Source organism: Protopterus annectens, chromosome 9.part0 (assembly GCF_019279795.1).
Source record: "Protopterus annectens isolate FY-2018-M chromosome 9.part0, PAN1.0, whole genome shotgun sequence".
Lineage (NCBI taxonomy): Eukaryota > Metazoa > Chordata > Ceratodontiformes > Protopteridae > Protopterus > Protopterus annectens.
In genome coordinates, this window is record NC_056743.1 from 1,384,668,912 (window position 1) to 1,384,681,616 (window position 12,705).

The following is a 12,705-nucleotide window of genomic DNA, read 5'->3' on the forward strand; positions in this document are numbered from 1 at the left end:
AAGTGTAATCTATATGGCAAAGAACGGAATAACCAGATGTAGACGTATATATGTAGAGCTATCTGTTGTATATCCACCCATAGCGAGATAGAGATATGCTTCTCCCTCACCATAGTATGAATGTATACATACAGAGAATGAATACATATACATACCCACATATGAATATATACATATGCAGACAACCATAGACCCATATGTTGTTAGATTATATATATATATATATATATATATATATATATATATATATATATATATATATATATATATATATATATATTTATAGAGACAGCAAGGTATGAATATACATGTATGCATACATATGCAGATGTATCTGTATATATTAATGTAAATAGATATATATGTTACAGTAAATATACACATGTATATAGCTAGGATATGATACAGCAGTTATGGGTAACATATGTTCACAGGCCGGGCATATGTTGGTGGGAGGTCCAATAAACAAATGTGTAACACATAGCATCACCCCACACCCCCAGCTAGGCCGGAGAGAAATACAGACACACAATAAAGGTAAATACACCACTGCTTCCCAGACTACTGGCAGGAAACTACCTGTGGGAGAGATCTGCAAGATCTACACTTGAAACATAGACATCGATGTCCCTTGTGGGACACCAAAAATTAATGACTGGAGCCAGGTCCTGTAATGATTTCTCCGACCAGGCTGTAGATGTACATGGACCAGTAGGTCGTGCAAGCCTGATAACACATGGGTTGACACAATGTATGACATGTGTCCCTACACGGGGAGAGTGGGCAGTGTGTAGTGGTGTGTTTATACCCCACCTGTGCCCACAGTAAGGATGAGTGCTATAGAGGAGTGGCAGGTAAGGGAACTATGTATATGCGATTATGGGCTTAGGCATGCAGGTGTTAGCTGGCAGAGCCGTATTAGGACAACCCCGTGGATGTAAGTAACATTCCGATGTGGGCATAGCAGATTCCCATACCTCCCAAACCCTAACAGCACATCCACTGGATAGTCCGTAAACCATTGGGGGAACACATAGGGACCATACCATAAAACTGTCCCCGATTATGACTCAGAATCTAACTCTGTCCTACCTAAACCCTCCTAGAACTAGTGATATTAGGAGGAAAGGCAGTGGAATACACGTAATGAATAATGACAACATGTAAGAGTCATAAACAGCATGTACCTCAGACAATGTGTATGACTACATATGGTATGGGACTGTCAATGTATCAGGTTAATAGCACCAAACTTCTAAATGTGTCCCTGATGTTGTTATGCAGTGTCCCTGATTCAGTGTTCATTCTTCCCCATTCGTATGAGAGGTCTGATAGTGACAGAAAGCACATATTCCACTGACTACCTTAGAAAGATGTTAGAATAGGTTAGGGTTACCACCTGTCCACCTTTGCAAGGGACAGTTCCCTTTGGGCAGTTGTGTCCTGCAAAATAATTGAAAATATGGCAAATGTCCCGAGATTTTAGGACAAAAATTTCCTATATTGTCTGTAGTAGTTGCATAAAACAATTATATTGTATCTGAAACACCTAAATGTTATAAGAAACAGAATAAGCAACTATAATGCTCAAGAATAAGCTTTTATTTAGGAAAAACAGTGAAGTTCTTTCCTTTGTACTGGCTGTGGATATGTTTTTCCTTGCAAAATCAGATGTTTATACATAAAAGTCCCACCTTGGGCAATTGAAAAGGTGGCACCCCTATAATAGGTATGCGGTAGCATGACTCGGCCGACGGATGTGTGTCCCAAAACCCAATTACTTGTCTGTATTGAAGAGTTTCGGTTCCCATGTATCAGCCAGATGGGAGCAGATTGTAAGAGGAGCACACAAATTATATGAATAAATCACTGGACAGGCCGCCGATTTTGTAAAGTCGAACGGCATGCCGTCGCCTAATGGGCAGCCATCCTCGATACTGTAGGCATGTAATCTGATGTAATACGCATCACAAGGTAATATTGTGGTCCCCGCTCCCACCCAGGGGTGTGAGTGTCAGATGCAAGCACCAATGTTGGTGCATTTGCAAGTGCTGGAGAGAGAGCGGGTATAAGCCTGTTTTGGCTACCAGTATGTGAATATTGCACTGGTAAAGCAATGTAGAGGCTAACCGAGTGTAAGAAGCTGTAACCAGAGGTTAGCATTGCTTAACATCACGCAACCCCACGGACACTTGCTCACAACTGCTTTAATGTGCCTTACTCCCTCCGTATCCAACGGTCTTGTTCTGCCCTGTGACCAAATAAACATCCTCTGCAAGGCTCGGAACCAGGACCCTGCACACACAGCTAATGTGATTTATCAATATGCCATGGCAGATATACAGACAATGGACAGTACCACAAACATATCATACAGTGCAGTCATTCAACAGTATAGAAATGTATCCCATCATGTAAATGTATATGTGAGTGGTTATGTTCAGCATATAGGTACATACATATATAGAGATATATCAGGAACATGCCATCTGGCAACAAAGCATTACAAATGAATGGAATGGGAAACACCAGCAACGCCTGCATTATGTAGTGGCGTTGTTCTATGTAATCTCAAGACTCCTGCTGAAGAAAAAGCCGGTAGCACTGTTGAATGGTTCACTCACCAAAAACTGCGGAATAGTAGTAATCTCAAGACTCCCTCAGACAGACATGTGTCATTCATATACGCAAACAGTTGTACATTGGCCGTATACATCACTCTGTGCATGTAATGTGCATTAACACAACAGTACCTGCCCAATCATTATGTGTGAACAGTACTCATGCAAGGTGCTGTGTGCAACATCCTCATCATGATAAAGGTAAATGGGGTAACCATAGCGGGACTGGTAGTGTTGTATGTACAATGGGGTCATCCTCATCACGTGTACCAGGAACATTTAGGAGTGATATGCATACCAGGATCATGCGCCTGAGGGACAAGGGTGAGGATAACAGGAGTAAGTTGTGATGCATACTACAAAGGTACTTGTGTTCAGTGGGCACATGAGTGAAATGGACAGCTATGTATAGGGCAGATGTTGTCCTAGGAGCTGATCGGCCTTATGTTTCCGTAGGGTGAGGGTCGGATATGGGGGAAGGAGTGTAGGTATGGCTGTTGAGGATAGGTAGGGTAGGAACACTGACAAGACATCATACAGGGTTGGTATATGACACATGTGGGGGGATACACCTCGGATGGGGATGGGTGTTTGGCATTCACAAGCCCATGGGAACAGTGGAACGGAGGTTCCCAGCCATGGGCAGCCGCCACTGCATCTAAACAGCTGCAAAGGAGGCAGTGCTGGGGGCTGTCCTGGAGGGGCAGTATCACCCTGTAAATGTGACACTCCGCCATTGAGCTTGCATATCTGGCTTCGGAACCCCTTAGTGAGCCCCCAACGCAACACGTATGGGACCGCATGACAGCAGATATGTACCTGTCTGGTCCTGCCCCCAGGGGAGACATGCTTCATCCTCAGTGGTGGTACCACCAGTAGTTGGTGCAGAGCCAACAGAGGTTGATGTCCAAGGCTGGGCTCCAGATGTGCTGGTGCCTGGTGTCATGGTCAGCTGAAGTGGGACAGGAGGCTCTGCCGGGACCTCCCAACCTATTCAGCCTATGGTGTTGCAGTTTAAACCCACATATAGCTTAGTGATAGACAACAGCATACAGGATTACCTACAACAGTATGCATAGATATCACCATCAACTCAACACAACAGATGGTATATATTTGCAGAGGAAGCAAACACATGCATATATACTGCATGCCATCTGTACAATGTGTAGTAGACGTGTGACCGCAGCTATGAACAGTTGCCCATTATTGGCTTCTTACTGGGAACCCCAGACAGTGTCTGTCATATGGCTGTTTCATGTGACATATGTCCAGTCAGGGATGCAATGGCAGTAACACATCCCTATCATCATGTACTGTCTGCAATCCTCACACTATGCTCCTGCTGTGCACAGATCTGTGTTCAGTGTGTAACACAGGAAACAAATGGTTCCACACACTGACCAGTTCACAGATGGCCCTACAGATGGGGGTCCCTCATGAACAGAGTACTGTCATGTCTGTATTAAAACATGCAGAATAGCCATTACCACACACATGTTAAACAGGCAGTAGTCTCAATGCAGAATAGCTACACTTACATGCTATGGCCATGTGTGGCACATCACCCTCCTGTCTTTAGGCTATTTACCACTATGTATGATGTTTGAGGTACATCCAGATATAATCTGTGATGCCATTTCAGAACACCACATCCAGGTACCACTCACAGCGACTGTCATGGCCAAATACCAACATGTTTTTCCTAGATAGTGTACTGTGTTTATCATGTGAATGGCTATGGGAAAACCATCACAGCTGTTCCACATGCAATCAGCTAGAGAAGGACTGCAATAGGTGCAGAGGCCATCACCTGATCATGTCCATTACTTACAATACACATGCTGCTGCTGAGCAGGTGTACACCTCCACATCCACCAGAGAGTGTGTGGGTGGGACAGGCAAAGTACACCAGAGAAGGGCTTGGAGACCTAACCCTAAGCATCATCTGTCACACGCCTAACAGTACAGGGGTCAAACCCCTGACTGACTAGTCATTACCATTACATGTGCATGACGTTACTACATGTGCCACAAAGCCAACATGATGCTGTGCTGTAAGAACATATGTGTGTAGGTGAGAGACATCTGCAACAGAGATAGTGGACATACATTAGTTGTGGCACACATGCCTGTCCAAGTGAACAGATGCCATTGTCACCACAACTATACTCTCTAATGGACTCGCAATGGCACTCTTTGCCAGGGCCACAAATACACAACCTAACTACTTTGTTTGCCACACTGCAGTAATGCACAGGACTACATGCACCACAGGGGATATCTGGAGGTTCTATGGGCTAGGGCATGTGAAAGTGTTTGACATCTGTTGGTATGGCAATGAGGGTTATACTGGGAGTGACTGTGGTTGGGAGCATCATAACCCACACACAGACACACGGTGCTAGTACTGACATGCATGTATGCATTGCTGCATGGGTGTGTAGTGGTTGGTTGTGCAAGATGGCTGTACAAGGCTGGGTGAGGGGTACTCCTTGGCATTGCCTTAACCGATAATGGTGTGAAGTGCAGGGGTGTAGTGTCTGCAATGTCCCACACAGATGGCTACTGCATGATCTGCCCTGACATCCTGGTTACCAATGTGTATGGCCATAGCTTTGCAATGCATGCCATGTCTGTGTTTGATAGTCCATCACATGGACATTGCCTGGGATGTGCATGTCCCACAATACTGTACAGTGACATGTACAGGTGTACCTGGTTTGGCAGGCACATGTTGTGTACAAAGACTGTAATCCCCCGATATGCCAATACTGTCATGGTGTGGCGAAACCTGCTTATAGTGAGCAGGTTGACCCTGCACCTGCATTGATAGTAAGATACAGGTATTCTCTGGTATCAGTGGCATTGGTCCATACAGGGCACATGTGTACGGCATTGTATGGCCTCTGTGGATCACATTTGATGGCACCACATATGTTGCAGGCATCCAGTGGTGAACATAGTGAAGGCACAATGTCCGCAAATACGTGCCTATTGTACCACTGTAAAGGGTGCCATGTCCTCTGCAGGCCACTGCATTCCCACCATGCCTACTATCTGGCATTAATGTGCATGGTACTAGCAACATAGTGGGATATCCTAAGCAACTGTGTTTGTGCATGGCACATGGGTGCAGGAATATACCGGGTACTAGTAGGGATGCATACGTTGTTCACCAGGCCTTTTGCCAGATGTAGGGGTATGGCTTGCCAACACAGTCCCGTGGCTGACTGACAGCTGTACACCTCATGAGGTTGCCAATGTGTCATAAGACAGACACCATATAGGAAAACTACAATATCTGCTCCCCAACATGTCCAATGACAAGACGCTCACAGCCACCTCTACACAGGCTCTGACAGACAGACACACACTTACCATGTCCTGTATACGAACCCCAAACTACCGTATCACACTACAGCAATACACTTTTAGGGCACTTGCTACGGTGAATACTGGGTTACAGCACACCTACAGGTGTAGACCTAGGTGGGTGACAAAAGCAGGATTGACAAAAGTGGTCATGTGATTTGCACAGAGAGTGCTTACTCTACAAAGCACTGTATTTGTCTTATGCAGGCAGGGACACACACACCTGGCATGTCTGGAATTAGAACACTGACCTAACTACTTTAGCACACTACAGCATTACACAGTTACAGAACACGCTACCCAGATTACTGGGTCACAGTAATCCCAGAGGTGTATTTGTAGGTGGATGACATCATTAGCCTTGCCAAAGGTGGGTATAAGAATTGCATGGAGTGTGAGCAGTCTAAAAGCATTATTCAGTCCTCAGGCAGATGGGGACACACGCATGGCAAGCTTGGGATTAGAACACAGACCTAATTACTTTATTACACTACAGCATTACGCAGTTACAGAACACGCTACCGAGATTAGTGAATCACAGCCCTCGCAGAGGTGTATTTGTAGCTGGGTGACATCAACAACCTTGCCAAAGGTGGGTAAAAGAATTGTATGGAGTGTGAGCAGTCTAAAAGCATTAGTCTGCTTATAACTCATAACTTAGCCCTTCTTAATTTCAATGCACTAGCAATACTGATACTTTCGTTAAAACCAGGTGGTCTTGTTGCGTTCAGTTTAAGCTGCCACAACAATTCTTTGTACTCCAGACGGGCCTCCCAATCACCTCCTCCATTGTCCTGCAGAACCTGTTCTAAAGCCATAAATTTAATCTGCATGTTGGGGCATGAGCCAAGGTGTTTAAAAAAGGCATTAGTATCTTTCCTCTTAGAGATGTCGTAAAGATGTTCATATATTCTTCTTCTAAGGGTTCTCTCAGTTTTACCTATATAAAAACTGAGACAATAGGTACACAGACCTAAGTAAACAACACCCCTTGCCCCACAGTTGTAATAATGTTCAGCCCTAAATTTCAACCTCCTAGAGGTGATGTATAGGGAGCTGTCCTTAATTACATAAGAACATTGTTTGCATGCCCCACACTTATAAGTTCCAAATCTAGAACAAACACGCTTACTGTTAGACCTGGGTCTTCCTTCAAAAAGACCTTTAAAGTTTGTGTCTCTTCTTCTAACAAAATAGGGCCATTCCTTAGCAATCTGTGTAAACTCATCTTGTTGTTTAAGAATAGGCCAATATCTCAAAATTGAGTGTTCCACCTGTAAAAAATCTTCCGAAAAGGTGTAAACAAAACTGTTGTGAAAATCAAACTGCTCTGACGGTTTTGTTCGTGTGTCTTATACTGTACCTTTCCCCAGTAAAGGAAGATAAATAATTTCCCTGTTAGTAATAACTTCCTGAGCTAAATCATTAACAAAGTACGCTGGGTAACCTCTTTCTTTAAAAAGCTGCTTCAAAAAGTTCACCTCTTCCAGAAAGTGTTCCCTAGTACTGCACATCCTTGAAGCACGTATGAATTGCCCCTTAATTATACCTTTCTTCTGCTGGAAAGGGTAACCACTATCAAAATGTAAGTAAGAGTTGGAGAAAGTACTTTTCCTATATACTTTAGACTGAAAGGTACAGTTGTTAGTATCCTTGAAGAGGGCTACATCCAAATAATTCAAACAGTCATTGCTAACATTGTAAGTGAATGTTAAAAAATGTGTGGTGGAATTGATGTAGTTCATGAAATCAATGAACTCATCTATGGTGCCATCCCATAATAAACAAATATCATCCAGGTATCGTTTATAATGAGTAATGCGTTGAACCCAGCGTGTGAGAAAATAAACTTACTTTCCCAGTAGTACAAAACAATGTTAGCATAGCTGGAGGCACAAGCAGTGCCCATTGCTACCCCTTTCTTTTGTTTAAAAAGTTCACCATTGAAATAAATAAAATTATTGTCTAAAACAGTTTACATGAACTCTACCAATAAACCAATAGTGCTGCAATCTAAACCAGATTCAGCTACTAACATATCATTAAACCATTCCAAACCTGTAACATATGGAATACTGGAAAATAATTCCACTACGTCAATTGTAACCATTAATAGGCCGGGCTTATAAAGTCTTTTCTGGATGCCTTTAAGAAAATCCCATGAATCTTTACAAACATACTGTAAAGAAGATGTAAATTTCTTAACAGTAAAATCAATAAATTTCTCTAGAGGTTCTGTTATACCACCAGCCCTGAGACAATTGGTCTAAAACTCAGTGGGGTTAAACCTTTGTGTGTCTTAGGAATCCCAAACATTACCGGGATTCTCGGATTCTTCAAATATAGGTAATTAAAAAGTTTTTCATTGATAGCTCCCTGCAACAAATGGTCAGTGAGCATGTAATTAATTTTAGAGTGTGCTAGATTTAACTCATTTCTAGAAATCAGTTCATATCGGTCAATGTCCTGTAACATATTGTGGATATACATGTCATACTCCATATTGTACATCAAAACCGTTCCTCCACCCTTATCTGGTTTCATTACCCGAACATCTTCCTCTCTAAACATTTTTATTAACTGGCTTGAAACCTGGTTCAAGTTAGTGGGTGGAGTATATGTCCTATTAGAACAATGGTTTCTTAGATCCATCTCCACCAGCTCTTCAAACACCTTTAAAAATGGGTGTAAAGGTGGGTTAAATGTACTAGATCTAGTGAGACCCCCCATAGTCTGAGTTTGACCTTTAAAGTACAAAGCAAGATTTAAACGTCTAACAAACAGTTTTAAGTCCACCAAAATGTTACTTAAATTGACAGGGCGCAATGGAACAAATTGGAACCCTCTGGTAAAAAGCTCAAAAAAATTATTAGTTACTTTGATGTCAGTAAAATTAACAATGATAAAATTGTCCTTTTTCACCACCACACAATTATCATAAACAAGTTCAGTAAGTAAATCTGAAGAGGTACAGTTAGTCGTGCAGCTTAAATCCCTTATCTGCGCGCCCTGGTCCAACCTTGCGGTTGGTAAGAAACCTTCCTCACCCCCCTGGTCTGCCCGGGGGATAGTAAAAATCCAGTGTTCCATTCTGATTACCCTTCTGAGCTAATCGCTCACTTCTTCTAAGCTAGTCCATGGCAGGATTAGAAATATTGTCAGTAAAATTCACTTCATTGTTTTAATCAATGTTCTGTCTAGTATCCTGCCTGTTTTTACCAGTCGTTAGGTAGGCTGTGCCTTCCCTGTATTCCAAAAGGTCATGCTCCAACTTCCTGATTTTGCGGTTAACAATTTTTAAACAGAACTGGTCCACCTCGTTAAAAACACTGTCATACTCTTTTTTTAACACTCAAAAAGTTTCTGTTTTTGACTACCGAATCATTAAGTAAAGTCACTTCCTTGAGTAAGCCATCAGCTTTTTCCTCATAGTCCTTAATCATGCACTCCAACATATCTAATCCTGTTTTATCAAAAATCTTAAGCAAGTTGTTATATAAAGAGGAGCCAAATATAGCATTATTAGGAAATTTGTAACAGCGTAGCCCTTTTGGGACACGCTGCACTCGCAAGCATTCCTTTAAGTAATCTATCTCTAATTGCGTGCTCTTGTATGCATATAACTTATCGTTGAAAGTTTTAAAATCACGTTCAGCACAATTGTCCACGCTACTATTAAAGGTGAAAGTACCTTGCTTAAAATAGAACTGTTTTTCCATCCACGATGTAAAATTAAAATCCTTCTTAGAGTTGTTGCTCTTAACATTATCCACGCCGTGCGCCTTGGCTGAGTGTTCCTGTGGATCGGTGTTACCAAATGGAATCCTGCCAGGAACTTCCTCTGGTGAAATACCTCTCGAGCCAAGTCCTGTTGCCATTGCAGGTTTCAGCCCAAACCCGTGCTGCTGATTACCAGGCAAAAAAGCCCCAGAGTCACTAGATTCAGCATTTAGTGTATTAGTCAGTTGAGTTAAGAGGGACAAAATTTGTTTGAATTCACCACGGGTGACCGGAGCATCGTCAGGTTCATCCCTCAATAGCAAAGGTGTATCATGAAAATCGGAACGTTCAATCCCTTTAGCCATGGACCAAATAAATCCAAATAACAAAGTACTAATAGAGTTTTTTATGCCTTCAATTATGTGTTTAGCATGGGTTTTGCACAATTGCACTTTCATTGGGTATATTATTAATAATTTAATGTATGGCATATTTATTATTTTTTTACTTATTTTAACTTGGAACTAGTGCCTTTAAAGCTAATTGCACATTTATTTTATTAACACCCTGGTCACATGATTCTATTGATGAAGTATTTAAGCTTGTAATTTCTAAAATGGATTATCTTGAAAAAGCCTGGTATTCATCCAGGCGAAAGCGCTTGATTTTATTGTTTACTCGAATAAAGTTTCACGTTTAATTATTATTGATCGGCTCCTCTTTCTCCAAGCTTGTGGACTTGATGTTTTTATCTGGTCTGGATCTCTATCAATACGGAAATCAAATACGCTGTATGTACAAATTCCTCAGGAGCTGCTTGTCTAAAAACACACTTTATTCCAACAGAGCATAAAACTGGTTAAGCGCTTTCATCCATAAAACAATGGACTTCATCAGAACATAGACTTAATGCATTTGAATCCTTAAATAGTAACTTTGTGGTGCCAGCAGTTTAATTTAAAGGTACACGTACTCAAACCTTAAATATAAAACAATACAATACATAAACCAAATTCCCTCATACATGAATAATAAATATCACTGACAAATGTCATAATGTTGTTGTTTGTCTTTCGACTTTTTCCTGGTAAGGGGTCGCCACAGTGGAACTCCAGTCCGCTAATGATTGGCAATAGATTTTTTACGAAACGTCGAGGTACCAGCTCGACTCCCAACCTTCAACGAAGGCATGCCCATTTACGCATATTGCTTTAAAATCTAAAACCACATTAAATATAATAACTTGAATTTAAAATAGATACATAAAGTACCTATAGCATAAGCTAATTATCTCATTAAATATTTGTTTGTAATCTTTCAAAAATCATTTAAAAACATTAGCAGTAAATTTTAACAGTAAATTTAATTGTACAGAGCCATTTGTGAAAAATCTATTGCCTAAACCTTCAATTGTAGTATAGGCTTAATAGTTATATAATCGCTTAATGCTATGCAGTGAAGTTCTTTCCTTTGTACTGGTTGCTGTGGATAATGTTTTGCCTTGCAAAAATCAGATGTTTATACATAAAAGTCCCACCTTTGGGCAATTGAAAAGGTGGCACCCCTATAATAGGTAAGGCGGTAGCATGACTCGGCCGACAGATGTGTGTCCTGCAAAACCCAATTACTTGTCTGTATTGAAGAGTTTCGTCTCATGTATCGTTTCATTGTGATGGGAGCAGATTGTAAGAGGAGCAACACAAATTATATGAATAAATCATTAGACAGGTCAGCCGATTTGTATTGAAGTCGAACGGCATGTACGCCGCCGCCTAATGGGCAGCCATCCTCGATTTCTCCTCCCTGTAGGCATGTAATCCGATGTAATACACATCACAAGGTAATATTGTGGTCCCCGCTCCCACCCAGGGGTGTGAGTGTCAGATGCAAGCACCAATGTTGGTGCATTTGCAAGTGCTGGAGAGAGCGGGTGTAAGCCTGTTTGGCTACCAGTATGCGAATATTGCACTGGTAAAGCAATGTAGAGGCTAACCGAGTGTAAGAAGCTGTAACCAGAGGTTAGCATTGCTTAACATCACGCAAACCCACGGACATTTGCTCACAACTGCTTACTCCCTCCGTATCCAACGGTCTTGTTCTGCCTGTGACCAAATAAACATCCTCTGCAAGGCTCGGAACCAGGACCCTGCACACACAGCTAATGTGATTTATCAATATGCCATGGCAGATATACAGACAACGGACAGTACCACAAACATATCATACAGCGCAGTCATTCAACAGTATAGGAATGTATCCCATCATGTAAATGTATATGTGAGTGGTTATGTTCAGCATATAGGTACATACATATATAGAGATATATCAGGAACATACCATCTGGCAACAAAGCATTACAAATGAATGGAATGGGAAACACCAGCAACGCCTGTATTATGTAGTGGCGTTGTTCTATGTAATCTCAAGACTCCCTCAGACAGACATGTGTCATTCATATACGCAAACAGTTGTACATTGGCTGTATACATCACTCTGTGCATGTAATGTACATTAACACAACAGTACCTGCCCAATCATTATGTGTGAACAGTACTCATGCAAGGTGCTGTGTGCAACATCCTCATCATGATAAAGGTAAATGGGGTAACCATAGCGGGACTGGTAGTGTTGTATGTACAATGGGGTCATCCTCATCACGTGTACCAGGACCATTTAGGAGTGATGTGCATACCAGGATCATGCGCCTGAGGGACAAGGGTGAGGATAACAGGAGTATGTTGTGATGCATACTACAAAGGTACTTGTGTTCAGTGGGCATGTGAGTGAAATGGACAGCTATGTATAGGGCAGATGTTGTCCTAGGAGCTGATCTGCCTTATGTTTCCGCAGGGTGAGGGTCGGATATGGGGGAAGGAGTGTAGGTATGGCTGTTGAGGATAGGTAGGGTAGGATCACCGACAAGACATCATACAGGGTTGGTATATGACACATGTGGGGGGATACACCTCGGACGGGGATGGGTGTTTGG